The following is a 20841-nucleotide window of genomic DNA, read 5'->3' as shown; positions in this document are numbered from 1 at the left end:
TTCAGACCTTTTTATTATGTTCCAATATGGTAGAGTTCATATTTCTGGTGATTTTAATATAGATTTGTCAGTGTTTTGACTAATTAAATATCTGATTCAATCAAACATATAAACTTTTAATCTAAAAGTGTAATCTTACGAGGGTTGACACAGTTTTTTAATAGGTCCCACATAGGCTAAATATTTTAGATTATGTATCTCTTTAGCTGTCAGATTCGAAAAGTCACAACCTCTTTTCCAGGGTTAAATGAAGAAATAAGGAATTAAAAAAAGAAGAATTGCACTGGAGGAAGGATAAACATACGGAGTCCCTCGCTGCTCTTAATCATCTGATGTCCACTTATCAGTGTGCACTCAAAAGCAGTAAGTAGTTTATCACAGCTGATAGCTAAACATAATCCCAGAATCCTATTTATAACCATAAACTCTGATTGGTCCCTCACTTAGACAGCCAGTTGAACCCTCTCCAGAGAGATGTGAAGAATGTCTTCACGATTTCAGAAACAAGTGGAGAATCGGCAGTACATTACATTACCACAGAATCCAGAGAGCTTGATGTTGGCAACTGCCCATCTTCAGCACTAACTCACTTGAGAGATCTCTCTGACATCTCTGAAAAGCACTTGTGCTCTTCAAAGTGTTCCACCTGCCCTTCAGACTGCATTATCACTTGGGTTTTAAAAGCAATTATTACAGATGGTTGCTCCAGGTTTTTTATCCATATTTGACTGCTCTTGTATTACTGGCATTTCCCCACCAATTTAAAGCATTTTAGTGTTTGCCCCCCTCTTAGAAACCCATGGATCCCTCGGTTTTAAAGGGGACATTGTATGCCCATTTTACCACAAGTTGATATGGTTCCTTGGGGTCTTAATGAAATGTCTGTAACATACTTTGGTCAAAATACCACAAGGATCATTTAAAACAGCACCCTTTTTACCCTGTCTAAAACAGCCCTCCACAGAGTGACCTGTTTTGAGTGCCTGTTCCTTTAAATGCTAATGAGCCAGCTCCCCCCTCTCCCCCCATGATTTTAAACGATATAAATTACATATTTTATATGATATAAATTATCAAATATGCATCCCATACTTTGTATTCCCCTTCTGTTGTCCTGGAGTTTTAATTTTCCCAATCACATAATTAAATGTCCCCCTCTGCCCATCCACTACAAGCACACAAGCAGACAGACAGAGAGAGAAAGAGAGGGGTGGGGGGGGCCTATGAAGACCATCATTTATGATGCACGTCCCGTGTGAACAGCCAGGCGGCTGCGCGCTTGAGAACGGCGCTGCGCTGCCTCGCAGCCTCGCTGCGTCCGGTGTAAACCCGGCGTAACGAGTGGGGGGGCTCTGTTTGTGCCAGTGTTACAGTAGTGCTGAACACTGTGGAAGTCTTCCACACTGCTGGCTGTGTGGCGTTGACACAAATTCCAGCTCACGCACGGGAGAGCGAGCGGTCGCGCCCGAGCAGCTGCTGCAGCCTCCCAGTCCCAACGATCCAGACAAACGCCACATGTGAGTGAATCGCGGGCTGACCAGCGGAGAAATGCTCGTCCCGTGTGAACAGCCAGGCGGCTGCGTTTCTGACTTAGAGGAACCATAACAAAACGCGCGAGTGTTTTTTTCCCCAGAGTTTTTGAGTTGGTACATGCCAGATACCCACATTAACGTGTAGAAGCACTAACAAAGTGGAATTTGCATGCTATGTCCCCTTTAAGTAATTTCAGACCCATTTGTTAGCTTCTATTCAAGGAAACTCTCCGCTCTGCACCGATACTGCTGTGGTAGAGTTCACCAATGACGTATTGCGTGCCACTGGTGCAGGTCTGTACCCCATTTTAATTCTCTTTGGCCTCAGCTCAGCCTTCAACCATCTGAAAAACTGCTGTATGTTGGCAGCAGTGATGTGGCTCCTGGTTCATCTCATATTTGACGAGATGCTTCTTTCTCTTGAACTCCTCTTTTGTGGGATCCCACAGGGGACTTGATTTTCTTTGCTCCTGTATGTTACAATAAATCCTGCTTCCACCAATGTTTCCTACAATTGAATGACTAATTTTAAATACACCACATGTTCCAAGAAGCAGCATGATGAGCAATCCCTCTTCTAACTTATCTAATGTTTAAAAAGAGGCTTGCGGCCAAGATGTTGTTTTCGATTCAAGTCGTCCTTTAGTTTCCAAATCCAATTTGATCCATTTGGATGATGCGAGTTAAAAATCTTTTCCTGGGTTAGAGCTAAAATATGTGGAAGTAATTTGTAATTCAGACTGAGAACAATGACTTCTGCGTTCCAGTTTATCTTTACTCTTGTTGGAGATAACCAAAATGATCGGCTCCCTCCAAAAAGGTTGCACTTCTCTTTTTTAGTCGGATCCCATAAAAAGCTTTTCACTAATAATAGAGCTAATTGTGGCTTCAGAGATTTCTACCACTCTGGTAAAACCATCTGAGCCTGAGGACTTTCCAGCTTCTAATTTAGAAACGGCTGAGTTGAATTCTTTAGCAGAGACTGGTTGCAGCAGACTTTCATTATGTGAGGGTGGTAGTTCTGAACAATGAAAAACGGAATCAGTGAGACTCTCATCGGAGGCTTGGGGTTGAGAATATATGGCCTGATGACATGTTTGAAAGCTTTCAAGAATTTCTTTCTATTTTTCTCTCAATTTAGTTTTTGAATTGTTTATCTATAAATGCTTTACTTTTTTGGCATATTTTATATACCAGATATTTAGCCGATCCCCCCCCCCCAACACATTATTCTATAGATTTTTTTCCCCAATACATAAGTAGTCCTTTTACAGCTTTCAATTCATACCACAAGACTACTGGGAATATTTACACCGAAATATTTGGATCTAGATAGAGAAACTGAACTATGGGACTGAAATCAACTGTTGACCATAAAGAGATAGTATATGCTCTTTATATAACAGTTCCTTGCTAACACCAAATATAAAAACAGTGTACCCAGCTCTCCCATCATTGATTTCATTTTCCTAATCGGGTCCACGTTGAATCGTTCTTCCTGATGAATTTAGAGCCTTAAGTTTACAATACTTCAAGAGTTGAATATTCAATCCTCTACCGAATAAACATTCCCTTCATGGCACATTATTATATATAATAATGTTCCACAAGGTCTGATGCTGCTTCCACAGTTTTGTAGATTCTTGTCCAATTTTGATAAGACTGATAGTTGTATTCATAGAAATGGTCGAGGCTGATTAGACAGGTTCTTCACACAAAGCCTCTCGTTTGCCAATCTGAAAGCTAAAGTTTGTGTTTTGGTTCTCAAATTATTGCGTGTATCTGTTGATCCAGTCCAGTAAATGCTGCCCTTCAGCAAAACCTTTAACGCAAGAATTTGTTTTCAGTCACATGATCCATCACGTAATATTAATCTTTCCTTATTGTTTTCTTTGCAACTGAACCACCAGCAACAATAATGTCACGTCAGAGAAAAAATAAAAGTTTCCCCCTATGATGGATCACCTGTCTCCGATAAGTTCAGAGTCAAATGTAATAACAAAACTTTTTCACAACAACAGCAACTGCTCTTTGAAATTGAAAAATTGAGTGTGAGAAATGTGCATGTCAACACGTGAGGATGTATAAGAGTGCGCTCACAGCTGCAGTGAGGGTGTGCAGCTGATGACGGAACGGCCATATGCTCCTATACCAACAAAATGCATCTTGACTGCTGGGGAACATGGCAGAGACACTGTGCTGCCGTACAACAGCTTTATCCGCTGTTTGAGACATCCACACTCAAACTGTTCAGCTCTGCTGCTGCTGCTTACATTACAGCCACAATACATTACAACCACATTTCATTATGAAATCTAAAGTGTCTTTAAGTGTATTCTGAAAAGTGTTTCTTATTTTCTGAGCCTTTTGTGAAGATTATCATTTCTCTGTATAGCTCCCTCCTTATTCTCACAGCACGGCTCTGTTAACACCTATGCAAAGTGACAGACCATTCAACATTGTCAGGCTGTACTGTATTCACTCCTCATCCCATTCGCTCTCTTGTGTTCTGACACACACACACACACACACACACACACACACACACACACACACACACACACACACACACACACACACACACACACACACACACACACACACACACACACACACACACACACACACACACACACACACACACACACACACACGCCTCTGCATGTGCACATCACGACTCTCTAGTACTCACTGTAAACACTAGGGGGCAACGTAATTCTGTGGGAAACCTCAGAAAGTGAACATGCAACCCTGAGAACTAATTAAGAGTTTTGTAGATATTTACAGTTTTCAAAATGTCACATGATTTTACATATTTCAGTACACTGCTTGTGCTTCAGAGTTGTGTGACAGAGTTGTTTAGGCTGAGATGCTTTCTCTCCTTTCTAAATAAAATTTTTTTAAAAAAACTTTACACCCCTCAGGTAGCGTCCTCACCTGAATGTCATGTGCTGCTGAATGACGATTGGCTGCTAACTGGATGACCTACTTTTATAGAAAATCTGTTGTTTTGAGAGTATTGTATAATGATAGAGCTGCAAAATTCAACATAGTGACCACAAAAAGAGCCAGTGTTTATTTTTTTTATATAAAAAAGGTAGTATTTAAATAGTTTTATATTAAAGTTGTCTTCTTTACTGACTAAGTAAAAATCTATCCTGCATTATTACATCATCTTGTAAAAGAGAGCCTGTGTCAAAATGTAGTTTTGAATTATTTGAGTTATATTGTGCGCGGAAATTTGTGGGGAAAAAAGTAAACTCAAAGAGAGCAAATTGTTCAGTAAATGTAGAAGATTGATAAGTGACATCTAAGCTGAGCTCATCAATACCTTGAGTTGAGGTGGTGCTTATCACAGCAAAATATCAACCTTATAAAAAGGATGCTTTGGATACATGTTGCCTTGAAAAGAGTTTATCATGTGAGGATCGCATCTTTAGGGGCTAACGGCATCTGTGTCCCTGCAGTGAATCCATGTAGCCTGGTTCTAAAACCTGGTGGTTTAATTCCCAGTGGAGTGTCTGCTTCTACAGCAGCACATTCTTTGGCCACGCAGTACATCTTTATCTCTAGGCTTACATATAAAACCCTGGTGTACTTGGAGAGAAGGAAAGGCCACATGTGAAAAGTGAAAAGCAAATCAGTGTCATTTGTAACTTTTGCTTCCGTTATTTTCCCCCCAAGAGGCTGGAGACAGGAGCAGATAAACTGTTTGATATTCAAAACCACATCCACCCTGAGCCGGAGTGTGAGTGGACGCACAGGAGGGGGAAGCAACAGCAGAGGGGGAGCGAGGAAAAATACATACAAGAGTGAGAAAATAAAACAAAGCTAAGGGCGGAAGAAGAGAACAAAGCAGGCGAGAAGAGGAATGGCCACTGTGAAGTGGATTCATGGAGTCAATACTCTGTTTGTCTCAGGTAGTAAGAACACCTATATATCTAGCTGGAGAGAAGAGAAAGAAGAGGTAAAAGACAGAGGAAAGAAGAGCAAAGATTAAAAAGGGGAGGGGGTTGTGAAGAAAAACAGATAGAAAAACAGAAAGTCAAATCGACTGATAAGCGATGAAGAAATCAACGCACAGCACGACGTGTACTGCAGAAAAACTGCGTCACCCGATGCAGGAGGGTAAAAAAAAAAAAAAAGAGAAGAAAGAGGAGATGGAGAGAACAGATTACTCCTGTGCTATTCTTCATTTTAAGCAGCTTGTTGACCTTTCCAGTCAAGCCTGCAGGTGTAGTTCAGATTCTGCAGCGGTGCCTGCAGTAATTTCGATGAGAACCGACGCAGCGAGGAAGTGAGACAGAGTCAAAGGAGGAGAGAAAACAAAGTAGTGGGGATAAAGAGGGAGACAGACAGGTACATTGAGATAGAAAAAAAAGAAGATAGACAGGGGATGTTGAGGCCACGAGGATGTGAGCGCTTCCAAATGATTGCCTCTTATAAGGCTGTGTGTTATACTGCCTCAGATTTACTGTCCATTTATGGGGGAGGTTATTAGAGTGTCCCAGCTTGGAGCGCTGGGGCTTTGGGGTGATACCTCAGTTTAAAGCGGCGAGTTAAACCGGGAGTAGAGGAGTGGAGGTACATAATTCACACTCTAGTACCGCCCTGGAAAGACACAGGCAGGCAATCACACACTGGGCAATCACAAAATGGTCAAGAAACGCTTCATCAAACGGTAAAAGTAGCTGTCAGGCAAACCTGTAAAAGCTCTGACTGCCACGGGCCTGAGGTGATCAAACGCCGGCCAATGTAAACCAGCACACTAAAGGAAAAATGAGCCACTGTAACCAAAGTCTTGCATGAAGACAAATTCTCTTTTCATTCAAACCATTAAAAACTTGTTTGTTAGGATTACTAATATTGTGCATTACAATACTTCTGTCATTGGTCAGGGGCATGTCCTTGGATCATGTTTTCCTCATGCTCCATGAAATAACTCAACTTTTTAAAAAAAAATGGTTGTAGGTTCAGTTTTTCTTTTCTTAGTTACAAGGACACAAATGTTCATTACAAACTGTAGCAAAAGAAAACACACTATTTTCACATGGAACATGCCCCTAGTCTGTTTTTATGAGGACGGCATGGCAGCAACATATTGAATAATTATTTTGTTTTTGCAGTGGGTAGGAACATAACAGTGATCTATAATTAAAACCTCACTTCTTTTGCCATCTTAAATGAGGCTGAGCATCAACTTGTCAATGAATTGGGGAAAAACAGGAACTAAACAATAACTAAAGGTGTCCTGTAATAAGGCAAACGTATGACAGCAAACAAAACAGGGTTCAAAAAACAAAGTCCGAAGAAACAGAAAAACACTGGAAACCAGAAAAGAACACAAACAGATAAACTGAATGAACAAGGTGACAGGATGACACGATCAACTAGAAAACACGATGTACAGGGAAAGAGGACAAAGGGAAGCACAGGGACTTATATACACAGGGCTGATCGAACACAGGTGAAACACATGAGGAACAGGTGCAGACTATCACAAGGGCGGGAAACAGGACAAAGGCAGGAAATAAAGCTTCAGACACACAAGGAGCAACATTTCAAAATAAAACAGGAAACTGAGAACAAATAAACCCAAACAAGCAGTAAGCCAAAAAGTATCAGAGTCATGACACAACTGGGGTTCGAAGGAGCTGACTACAGAGCTCAGAGACAGGACTATGTCAATGCACAGATTTGAGGCCTTAGTTTCCTCCATGCATCTTAGCAGAAAATGGAGTCATCCTTAATAAAAGACAGACTGTCACCTTCCAACGGGGCAATGACTCTAAGCACAAACCAAAGACAAGACAGGTGTGGCTCAGGGACAAATCTGTGAATGTCAGTTTTTTTGCTTTGTTGTTATGGGTATTGAGTGTAGTCTGATGAAGGGAAAAAGGCTGCAATATAAAAAATATGTGAAGGGGTCTGAAAGTTGTAAACTGTCATCTATTTTATCAGTGTATAATTATAGCAGTACTGAGCAGTGATGCATTTAATCATATACATAATCTATTTAAAATATGTTAAGAAGTACAAGTAGTTATTGTGCACTTCACAAGTAATATATTCTCCAAAGCAACAGTCAGAAACATAACTGGCTCCGTCTTTTTATGCTATAATATTTTGTCTTTTCTTTTTATGTTGTAAAGTTAGCAGTCATAAAAATATAGCAAAAATGAACTGTTAATGCTATATATATATAGCATATCAATCATCAGTCAAATTGTATTTGTATAGCCCATACTCACAAATTTAAATTTGTCTCATAGGGCTTAACAATACTTTTAAGCACTTAAAGGGATAGTTCTCAGAAAAATGAAAATTCACTCATTATCTACTCACCACTATGTCAATGGAGGGGTGGGTGAAGTTTTTAAGTCCACAAAACACAACTTTGTTGAAGCAGAATCTAGTACAATTGACAGCACAAATATTGTAAAAACACAACTGGCCTAGCCAGTGAAAGACTAATCAGGTGAAGCTTGAAATGTCTCTTTGCCGCCTCTGGGTCATAAGTTCTTGGTGGGACTCTGTCCGAATCTGCTCCAGTGTGTAAACGTCTATGATGTGTAGCTGTGAGATTCAGTGTAGCTTCTAGTCTTATTTGAAGTGTGGCACACAGGTCGGTGAGCTCCTGGCTGTGGAAGGATGGATCCATGTCATCTGTCCCGCTTCAATCAGCTGTAAACACAATCAGTACAATTAGCACAGTTCAATGACCACATACACCTATACATGTAACTGAAAAATTATCTAATGAATCTAATCTTACCCTCTTTCTTCTCTGTCGACTCCTGAACTTTTCAATGCTGCTGCAAGAGCTGCAAGATCTGGTTGGATGTACAGGAAGTTCCTTCATACTGGCTCATAGTACGTCTTACAGGCAGCTGGAAAACACAGGAGGTAACATGAGTATATTATTAATAAACGGAAATAGCCTCGCTACATCACCGTTGGAAGATCCACAGTAAAAAAACACATTTACAGACAATGGCGTCATTTTCCACACTGCAAATCCAGACTGAAATCCAAATGTGGCTCGTTGTGTGTGTGGGGGGGGGCTCAGGCTGTGAAAACACAATGATGAAATAGATCAGATAAAGTAAACCTGGAGAATGTATTTTATACAGCACAGTGCGTCTCTTCTTTAATCTTACCCTCGCTCCGCTTCGTGGCGCCGGCCATTTGCCTCAGAGGTGTGAAGACGACAGACAGTTAACTATAAAATACAACAGGACAAAAAGTCACGTTTATGAAAAAACTTAACGAGAACAAACTTAAGTTTAAGCAGTTCGTACATATTTAAACAAACTAGTTCTGCTCAAGCACTCGATGCTCTCTTCTTCTTTTAGCAACTTTCCCGCTAATCCCACAGTTGTTAACACGCTGTTCAGATCTAGGAGTTACTTAGTTCGCTTAGCAGTTAGCAATGGCTTCTCTCTGTAGCTTAGCTCTTACCGTAATTTTGGGATTGTAGCAATGTTTCCTGCTGTTTTTTAGGACAGCAGTTAATTTTTTTTAGAGACATTACCTTCGGGCTCGCCTTCAAACCATCTAGTCCAAGGAATATCTTTCGAAATACCTCAAACATTTTGATCAGTTCTTTTGGATAGCTGAGGTGGAGCGCATATATCCCATCCCCATTAGCAAGGCACAGGCTCTTGGTATATTCAGGTCTTCCAGGACTTGTGTTCCCTGATCACTATCCTTGCACTGGCTGTGTCAGACCTTAGGGCACCTCTGGTGACGACAATCTTCATCACCTCACCGGTAGCCTGCACTTCACCATCCTGGCATAAATAGGTCAAAAAAATATATGGTGTTTTAAGTCATCATATTTAAAAACAAGAGCAACACAAAGTACAGTGAACAGTTTGAACTTCCGTGTTTCTTACCAAGTGCTCTTTGAAGAGGTCCTCCTCCTTTTCTCTGAGATACACCAACAGACAACGGATAGTGACCTTCTTTCCACTGAATCATCCTGTGAACAAGAAAAAACATTTTGCAACTGCTCATCCATAGTGGATAACATATTTGTGTAGGCTTCACTGATGTTAGCACCGTCCTGGTTCTACCTCAAAAAGCCAATGGGATTTTTCCATGGGCTTTTGGATTATTCTCCACGTTAACATCACTATATGTCAACACCAGTGCAAGCTTTGACTTAAAACGCGACACAAGTTCAGTGCCACTTAATGTAATTCGGCTGCCTCCATAAAACAAAATAAAGCGACAAAAAGAGACAGCATTAATGTTAGCTAGCTAAGAATGCCTATATGAGTTTCTAAATTTGCTTCGTAATTTAACTTAAGTGCTGCGTAAAAAAATGATATCTTTCACTCTTTTCTGATACAGTTGGTAGTTGTGAATAAGACAAGACAAAGATAGTTACTTACCCTAATGAGATTCAAATACTAGGACTCCTGTTTCTCTTCCTCCTTTCTCTTCCTGTGATAGAGGCATCTGCAGTGGAACATGCCCGGGCAAATTTGGATCGACATACTAGATTTGAAGGTGTAAAGAGGTAAACATTGTGAAAGGACTGATTGTTTTTGTTGACTGGGTTTACAAATACACCATCTAAATTCTGCAAGTGTGTAAAGTAAAACTGATGTTTGTAACTTAATGTCGGATTGCCTCAATAGAAATTATTTATATGATAATGTGGCTGTATAGATGCAGGTAAACATGAACTTTTTTTTTTGTGGATGAAACTAGAAACGTTTAATTCAAACGTATCTGTTTCCTCTTGATCCATCATTTTATTTAATGTAAATATACAGAAATAAGTGACCAACGAGCCACATTGACCTTTCAACATTACACAAGTATTTCCACGTTAAATATGTACTCCTTATTCAACATTGTGCTTGTGTGTGTGTGTGTGTGTCATATATCCACTGAGAATCAGTGTCAGTTTGTAAGTCTCTATATTCACGTAATCATCATGTTAGCATGATTGTTATTGCCACACAGGTAATTGAAGCAATTTGTGTAAAACGGTTCCACACATCTGGTCCAGGCCGATGACTCAGATGAAGCTGAATAGCACAGAGGAGGGAAGGAGCATTCTACTGTGCGCGTCAGAGCCCTCACTTCCCCTTCTCTTTACATATCTAAAGCATCATTACCCAGTTCCTCTACACTGCGGACCCGGTTTCAACCTTTTCTATCCGGGATTATCATGTGAAAAGCCACTATTTCTCATCACATAGGCTCTTCAATTGCGAACAGATGTTTTCCCTTCCCTGGGAAATGATTCACTCCTTAGTGACAGAGGGTGGCGGCCCCTGCTTTATTACTCACATAAAAAGCTTCTTAAACGACAGCATTCAGAGGAAATATAGGCCTATATTCATCCCTTCAATTTGGGGCCAAGTGGTATAGAAATAATTACATGGAGTGAGTGAGCCTCTGGCGACGCTGTGAAAGTGTCTTCAGCCAGTCACCGGCAGAGCTGAATATCTATTCAACAATGTTAAAGCCATATGGCCCCCAGGTACAATGACTATTCAACACGCGCACAGTGGATTCAGCCACATGCACGGCTCAGAACTTGAACCCAGTCCCACAGATGTGTGAGCCTTCTGATCATATCTGTCCTGAAGCATCACTTATTGACCTTCATGACACTTCAGGCCTCTGCTGTCATTGGTAAATTGATTTACTATTTTAATAGAAGTCAGAAACCCTCTATCTATAATAATTCAAATTACAGACACATCCAGCTCTACTCTATAACCTTGCTCAACAGCACCTAGTGTGGTTCACTCAATTTGTCTTTAAATAATAAACATGTAACTAACATATATTATTGTTTGATTACAGCTGCATTGATTGATTGTTTTACTAATTGAAATGAAACAAGTTGAAAGACAGTTCTTATCACCTACTTTTACTTTTCGTATTTTCACATCCAACACAGCATAGATTCAAAAGCTTTTAAAATCCTGATAAAACTTACAATACTGCAATATATACAAGTAAAAGTAGGTAAGTGTATGTATACTGCAAAGTTTAAGCCACAACCATGCATCATATTTTATTAACTACATATTTACTACATAAACTTTTAATTTGTGTAATTACATGATTGTTCAGCCGTTAAATTTACCTCAAATTTGCACAATACATACATCCATAGGGTGGGTTCTTTAAATAATCCATGTGTTTTCATTTAAAGACTTTTTAAAATATAAATGAGCATTTTCGCAAATTTTAGAGATAATCTTTGTCCGTACTTGCATATCACATGACAATAAGGATTATGTTGCTTAGTACACACAAAAATTGTTCAATATAATATATAATTTAATGTAATATTTTTATATGACTTCTTTAGCGAGCCAGGGAAACGGATTTTGTCCAACTGCTTATTTACCACCACTAATTCATTTATTAATTAATTTACTTTAGCTCAGGAGTGCCCCCTCAACTTCAACTAGTAGTAATGCACAATAACAGTATTCATGTATTATTTTTTAAATCTTTATTATTTTATACTATGTCGAATTTAGCCAAGTGAAATGTGCAGTAAAAGTCTGAACACTGCTGACTTCCTCATTCGGCAGCACCAACAGATGAAGGCAAAAAGATAGTGATGCAAAAGTAAATCAAAGTACAACTACGAACAATCAAAAAAGTTAGATATGTCATAATGTTGTCAACAAAAAAACACAAACCAATCTTTGGCTGTGAGACACAGTGGATGCAGCCAGAAAAATGCATCTCACTCTCAAGCACATTGTTCAATAAAACGTAATGATCTGCTGTTGTCGACATTTTATTATCAGGATAACATGATAAAAAAATGCCAGACTGTGAAAAAATGCCGAATGGACAGGGTTAAGGCCGCTGGTGCCATTGACAGACACTGGGCAGGCGTGTGTCTTTTTCAAACATGAGGCAGATGGTTTGCGGTGGAGTTGGTTGCTTGGCTGCAGAATAAGACAAACGACGGTCAAAAATTGTAAGAACTGGCAACGAAGAAAAGCTACTAACAAAACTGTTGGCGATGGTTGTGATGTGGTGTCCATGTTGCGTTCATCACTTGTAGTTGTGTTCTTGAGGGAAAGGGTCATGTGATAAGGGCGTGACCAATCAGGAAGCATATTGGTCTCATGGAGAAGACAATCCCAAAAGGTTTAGAACAGATGAGGACAGATGACTGGAGAGGAAAATATTAGTGAATGTCATGAATAAGATAGGAAGCATTGACATGTACTTCATATGCTTCTTCATTGAAAAGACTTTGTACTTCATTTTTCTTAGTGAATACTAGGGTTGCAAAGGGGCGGAACATGTTCGGTAAATTTCCGGAAACTTTCCATGGGAAGTTAAGCTCGGGAATTTTGGGAATTTTGAAAAAAAAAAATTTTTTAGAATCTGGTGATACTGGTTTTGGGAAAGAGTGACTAGCAGCCTGATAATCCTCAAGCCAATAGCAGCAGCTATTGCCCAGATAGAAGGTGATGATGCCTTCTTGTCAGATGTTCAATGTCTGTTTGCTGAGATCAAAGAAGAAATCCAAACTGCCTTGCCCACTTCCCTGCTGCTCCAAGCATAGGAAACCGCAGTGGTCAAATCAATGGAGAAGCGCCAAGAGTTCTGCATGAAGCCAATACACGCAGCAGCATACATGCTGGACCCAAAGAAGTATGAGAAAAGCATACTCTCTGGTGAAGAGATCAACAGAGCTTACACTGTTATTACTACCATGTCTCACCACCTGGGTCTTGATGAAGGCAAAGTACCGTACCAAGCAAGGCCTTTGGGAAGGGGATGGGATATGGCAGTCATGCCAGCACATATCTGCATCCACCTGGTGGAAGAGACTTTGTGGATCTGAGGCCCTTGCACCTGTAGCCTCCATCATCCTCCAAATCCCACCAACATCAGCCGCCTCTGAGCGCAACTGGTCACTGTTTGGGCACACGCACACAAAGGTTCGCAACAGGCTCACCAATGCAAGGGTAGAAAAACTTGTGGCCATCCGGGCAAACCTAAGGCTCTTTGAGCCTGACACAGAGCCATCCTCTACAAGGTTGGACAGTGACACTGAAGATGACGACGAGTCAGATGTCGAGGAAGTGGACGTTGATGAGGTCCAGGAAGAAACCATTGAGACCTGAAAGGTCTCAATGCTAAAACCAGAGGCTTGAGAAGCTTGACTAAATGCTTTCATTTTGCATTTAGAATGGGACTTTTTTGGGGGGGATCATAGGGAATACATTTATTTTATTCAACATTCATGTTTTTTGTTGTTCAATGAAAGAATCCATTAAAGTTCTACTCACAAATGGATTAAGTCAAAAATGTCATTTTTTAAATTTGTATTTGAAATGTTTGCATGCATGTCTGCTTATGACAAAACAAAATGTTTATATGTATGTCTGTATATGACAAGGTAAATACAGTTAGTATAAATTACCCACAAAATTTCCAGTTTATTCCTGTTAATTCCTGTATATTCCCATGGAAAGTTTCCAACTTTGAATATTCCCGGAATTTTGCAACCCTAGTGAATACAGACAATTGATGGCACAGCTCACTTTCCCTGATACACCTGCGAAAGAAAGGAAGTGATTTCAGGGTTATACTTTTGCTCACAATAAAAATTCACCTGACCAATAACTAATTGTTAGTGTTCTCTGGTGCTGTTTCATGGACACTCCAGTGATTAAGAATGGCTTGTCAATAAAGTCAGAAGAGTTACAAAAGAAAGATGAAGGAACAAATATGCTCAAAATAAAAGTTTGAGATGTTATTTTAGTCCAAGACAGTGAAGGGCCAAACACATCATCATTCTAAATGTTATGTATCTCTTTCATTTAATAATTATTCCCCTCCAATTCTAATTTAACCCCAGTTTCTATCAAGCTTGCATCAGAAAAGAAATGGTTCTGTCCCAAAACCATGAAAATAGAGTCAATGGTTCAGAAGCTACCACAGCTGCATCTGCTTGTTTATAAAAGTGTCAGGTGAATTAACCAATCGCATTTTGATTTATAGCAAGTAGGACCAAAGACTGTAGCCTCAGGCCTTCACGGGGGCTCAAAGCAGAGGTATCTCATAGATGTGACCTTTTTTTCTGTCCAGACGTTTATGCTGCCTCACAGATCAGGGACTTGAGTCTATCAGTCAAAGAGCAGTGACAGGGCTGATTTTTAAGCCCTGAACTAATACCGATGGTTTGCTGCTGGTCCTTTCCTCATAACCAGACTACATGGCATCTTTCATGAGACCTCCTGCCCGCTCAATGTCTTTGAAAGTCCACATCCCAGAAAATTTTGTTCAAACTTTGGATCTTTTTCCTCTTGATCCATATTCTTATTTAATGTAAATAAATATAATTAATTGACCAACGAGCCGCATTAACCTTTCAACATTACACAAGTATTTCCATGTTAAATATGTACTCCTTATTCAACATTGTGCTTGTGTGTGTGTGTGTCATATATCCACTGAGAATCAGTGTCAGTTTGTAAGTCTCTATATTCACGTAATCATCATGTTAGCATGATTGTTATTGCCAAACAGGTAATTGAAGCAATTTGTGTGAAATGGTTCCACACATCTGGTCCAGACCGATGATTCAGATAAGTTTGCTGGTTATGCAAACTTTGAAAATCTTAACAAGATTTTACAATAAACGCTTTAAAACTTCATCTATTTGAGTCCTACCTATTTAGAAACTTAAACTTTGATAAAATAGCATTCAAAGATTTACAGTTGGAATTATAATGCATTAATGATTTTTAGAAACAGTCACATTCTTTACCCACGTATTCAATTATACCCGTAATATGGTTAAAAATGGCCTTTAAAATGAACTCTGGTTACAACAAATCTAAGCTTAAAGAGGAAATACTATATTAGTGTAACATTCTTTCTGATATATGCTATGATCTATTTCTGATATATATGTAAGTTAACTGTTTTTTTAGTTCATTGTCATTTTATGTTTTTAATTTGTTCGTGTATATCACTGTTTCTCACTCATTGGATCATTTCCTCAGTTGATTGACCTCGGCTCGCTGGGTCTTGGATTAGCGAGAGCCCACCACACTTGTTTTCCCAATATGTTAATTTCTGCTTGTGCTGCTGCTGTCAAAATTCAAATCAGTCCACCATGAAGTTTCTCCGAGCTGCGTGTGATTCCTCTCAGCAGACAACACATCAAATGGACTGGAGGGGGCTGGCTGAGCTTTTCTCTCCCCAACAGGCTCATTATTTATTTTCAAAAACTTTCAAGAAAAGAAACAACATTTTTAGCATGATATTGCTTTCGCTGTTTCCATCAATAAGTGGTTATCAAACCAGCATTTTCTCCCCCCCTCTCAACTCAGACATTGTTTAATCACTGTAACGTCACAGGTCTGAGAGACCCGGGCTGCACCGGGAGCTGCAGATCAAACAGGTTAATATTTGCATCCTACTGCTTGGGATACAATATGATTTATGGAATATAGCCTGCTCACAACACACTGTTGGAAATGCCTTCTCTCATTTAAAGGCAAACCTCGAAAACAAACAATACGTGATCACCACTTACTTCTGTTTGAGGGACTGAAAACAGATTTTCATCGGGAACAGGTTTCTCATTAGCATAGAAATGAATATGATGACAGATAATGAATATATGCCTCTTGATGCTTTGCCGCCATCTCAGAATGATCCAGTGTGGAGGCACGGAAAAAAAGGATTGCATTTTTTTTTTTCTACCAAAGTGGATGTGTGAATATTAGCATATTGTGAAACAGAGAGAGAGGGTGGTTCTTTGGAAAGCCAGCAGAGTGGTGGAGAATACAGGACAAAGTCAAGGTCAGCTTTAGAGAACAGCCTCCATGAAACTCCCAACCAATCTCTATCTCTGCCTCCCTCTCACACACACACTCACTCTCTCACACACACACAAAACATGTCACGCCTGCCCAGCTTTAAGGCCTTGGAATGAGGTGTCACATTTGGTTGCCTGGGGTAAGATAAGCTCATTATTAGCTTCTAGCCTGAAGATAAACTGACAGAAGCAGATTCCTGAATATGTAGTTCATTCTATTCAATCAGTGGGCTACATGTGATGTTAGTGTTTGATCAGTGTGAGCGAAAATTATTCTTATGTTTTTTTGTGTGATATATATATATATATATATTGATGTTGTCTTAAAGGAGATATTAAGTTAAATAATAAATACCTTTTACCTCTTTCAAAATTAAAGTGCTCTGGCAGGGCTCAATACAACACTCAGAGCACATTTTGTGGTCGACTCCTCAGGACTGAGAAAATGATTTTCTTTACTTTGAAGGATGTTAATGGACTCAGTAAAACATTCAGCAGGGCATTCATACTGCCGCCCTCTGGCTCTAAACATGACCTGGTTTTTAACACCTCAAAACAGGCAAAGACCAACAAGTCCATTTGACCAATGCTGCGGAACATTGACACACCAAACAGCAGTTATGTTTACAGGATATCTTCTGTATTCTAGTGTCAAAGAATAATTAGTGCAGTGCATTCTTAACCTTCCTGTTTGGAATGGGCTGTTTGCTTGGCCTGTTGTAAAGGTCACCTGCAGTAATTGAACCACGGCAAATAAAGACCTGCTGATGTACTCCATACAGAACCGAACTGGAGAATCACTTGTCAATGGGGTGGTCGTGATCACCAATGTCACTTATGTCGAGTCCCAGCCATCGCTGCTACAAAGTGTTGGTCGCTAGTTTATTCAAAGTTTATTAATATTGATCGAGCATGTGTTCAAATTGCACAAATTCAACACTGCAGTTCCTTGTGCCTTTAACAGTACACGTGCCCAGTGTGAAGGAGATGAGATGAACGGCTCTCAAGTTACTCGAGCCACAATCGGACAGACAGATTAGACATATATCTATATATCTATATACAAAACGAAAATTACAAAATGTCAGAGAAAATAACCCAAAAAGTATTAAAACACCAACACAATGTATTAAAAGAGTAATCCCCCCCCTTCCTTCTTTATTTATTTAGTGAAACCGCCAATTGGCTCATAAATTTAGATTGAGTATTGTGTTCAATTTTACTAAGATAAAACATTAAAGCTTGAAGCAGCTATATCAACATAGGATTGTTCAGTCCTCGACCTTACTAGGTGGCATTCCTGGCCCTTTTTCTGGTCGTTAAAACCATTTGGTGTTTTCCTGACCTTGAAGTTAACTTTGTATTTTGGTGCCCAGCACAGAGCACACGGTGCACAGGTGGAAACATGGTTCATGCTGTTGGCCCTCCTGCTGAGGAAGTTGGCCTGCCTGGTGAAGCAGCTTTTGGCAGCAGTTCTTTCCCAATTACGCTGATCCAGTATGTGCTTCCTCTGTCATTTGAACCATCACTATGTTTTTAGGCTTATTCATTAGTATTTAATATAGTGACAATTTCTCAATCAAGTGCTGACCGAAGTTTGAATCTTTTCTCCTCTGTGCCTTAAAGGTTCAGTGTGTAAGATTTATGTGAAAGGGATGTAATGGCCGAAATTGAATATAAAATAATTGCCACTAGTGTGTTTCATCTAAATTGTACAAATTGTTGTTTTCTTTACCCTAGAATGGCCCCTTTATATTTAAATACGTTATATTGACATCAGGAGTGGGTCCTCTCTACGGAGGCTGCTGTGTTTTTTACAGTAGCCCAAACCGGACAAACTAAACACCGTTTGAGTTTTTATGACAACTGAAGGCTACCACAGGTTCTCTCTCATGTTTGGAAGGGGAGGGTATTCCGCTGCAACATACAACTTCACCACTAGTTGTGACTAAATTCTCCACACTGAACCTTTAAGTTTCCATCCTTTTCATCCTTTAAGTTTCCATCCTTTCATTCATTCTACCACACTTTCGATTATCAGCTGTCAAGTCTTATGCTCACACTTGAAAACGATGTTAGCCCACTGGGGATCCATGAAACATGACAATAAAATCGTTTTATTGTGCATACATTTTCTCAAGGCACTTTACATAGCAAGGTCAAGACCTTACAATATCATGGAGAAACCCAACAGTTAGCACAAGCACTTGAAAAGAAAAGAACCTTTTTAATAGGAAGGAACCTCTATCGAAACCAGACTCGATGTGGATGACCATCTCCCGTGGTTGGAGTGAGAGGAGAAATATTGTGTACTTTGTGTACTCTGTGCACTTTTAATAATTAATTAATTAACTAATTCATGAGTCCTCTCACTTCCCTCTCAGGCCTTAGCTCTCTGACTTTGAGATGATACCTTTTTGTAGTTACTGTAGTAGCCATTCTAACACACAAATAACTGATTTTCTCACTTCTCAAATAATAATGTAAGGTCTGCATTGGTGGTGACATTCATCAGCATCACAATAATAAGGAGCTCCCTCAATCCTGCTGCAGGCCCTATCTGTCACTTGGCAGCAAAGTTGGTGTTGTTGATTGCTGTCCTTGTTCTCTCAGACAACTTAAATCTTTTGGATTTCTTGAAGAATAAAGTTTTGTCCTCCGAGACAATGCATAAACTTTTCACACTAATTCGTTCTCAAATCACGCAAAAATATATTTTCTCCACTAAACTTCAGAGAAAATCGCCTGGTTGCCTGATGTGACACCTCTACTGGAATCAGTTGTGTTTGATTAAGAAACTGACCAAGTTGAAAGCACATTTGGAGGAAATTGAATCCAGGGCATCTTCAGGTTAGTAAACTCAAAGAATTAACCACATGCAGGAAATCTTAGCTGCACCACGTGGCAGTAACTTTTGGTAATCTGTGACTTCTGACAGTGTAACTCATTAGAGTCGCTCGGTTCAATGCTTAATAAAACTGCTTGAAAATAATTCTGGAAGCAGGTAAACACGTTGCTAAACAAGATTGTACAGTGCCCAACTCTCAGCAGAGTGAGAGCAAAAATAGGACATATACATTATGCTTCCACTTTGTATCTATTTGCATACTGATGATAACTACATATGTCAGAGCGAGGAACATTCTGCTTAATTATACTGGGTCTGTTAACACAGTTTTAAAAAGTTCCACTGTCTAACCAGATACTGAGGAGTCTTAGGTCATAATATCTGGCTGGAAAATAGCCAATGGGTCAATAAAAAATATTCTTTGCTAATATTGTTGGCAACTAAGACTCAAGGAGGCAATAGTTTATTTGTGACTAATTTATTGACTCTGAAATCTGAGACAGAGAGTGTGGATGAGTGTTTAAATACTATCAACATTCCCACATTTTACTCACATTCATAGTCAGGTTCTGAAAATTATTTTAGCTTTGATCAATTTTATGTTACTTCTTTGTTTTGACATGAATATTATGGTAACAAACTCAGCCACGAAAACACCTGTCAAAATTCCATATGACAGACTGAACAGAGTCATTTTCATTTGTCACAAACAAGGACCAATCAAAAGCGCCTCTAATGCAGGGCTGGAAGTTGAAGGTTGTTCTGAGGTGATAGATGTGATCCCTGGGCGACCAGACATGTGTTTTTGAAGGCTCTCTAGCATGAGCTCAACAAATGTCCTCGTAAAATATATATTGCGAAAACCATGCTTGTATCCTACCAATCATTCAACTGTTCCACCCCCTGAATAGTTCTCTAGGACAAGACTGGTGTTGGAGGAAGAGCTGAGTGTTCAATATGAAAACTGCAGTTGAGAAGGGTTGGCCTGTATTAAACTGCTGAAGGTGGAATTTCAGGCTACAAGTGAAAGATAAAAGTAGAATCCCTCACTTTAATTCCTCCTGACAAACTTAAGAGTAGAAGCTATTCATCATGTTTCATTTTATTTAAAAAAATCTTATATTTAAGAAAGCTCCAGAGGCCAGACAGAGGAGGGAACCTGCTGACACATTTTTCTGAGTGTGAATACGTTAGGATGTAAAAACTTTTTTTAAATAAACTGATTATTTGCAAGCACTTTTCATGCATCATCATTGTCTGCACTTGTCAATGTTGTTCTAAATGCACTTTATTTCTCTGATGCTCCTTGTCTACCAGCAACAAAATTTCGTCAGGTTTTCTTATTGTTTCCCTTTTATACATTTCCATCAACTTATATTACTGCTTTCATTTATATATATCTATATATGAAATATATGTTGCTTCTTTCATATGGGCACACAAGAAAATGTTATGACTATAGGTTCTGTTCCCTGAAGGAGAGGAACAAGGTACAACACATAATGTAAAGGATATGACGCCCTCTGTCCTGACTGAAGACACATATTTAAGGCTGATGATGTGTGACAGTGCATGTGAGGCCCTGCCCGCACATATAAACATCCGTCAACATTGTCATT

This window comes from Hippoglossus hippoglossus, chromosome 16, assembly GCF_009819705.1.
Source record: "Hippoglossus hippoglossus isolate fHipHip1 chromosome 16, fHipHip1.pri, whole genome shotgun sequence".
In the NCBI taxonomy this organism is placed as follows: domain Eukaryota; kingdom Metazoa; phylum Chordata; class Actinopteri; order Pleuronectiformes; family Pleuronectidae; genus Hippoglossus; species Hippoglossus hippoglossus.
This window is presented reverse-complemented; position numbering follows the sequence as displayed.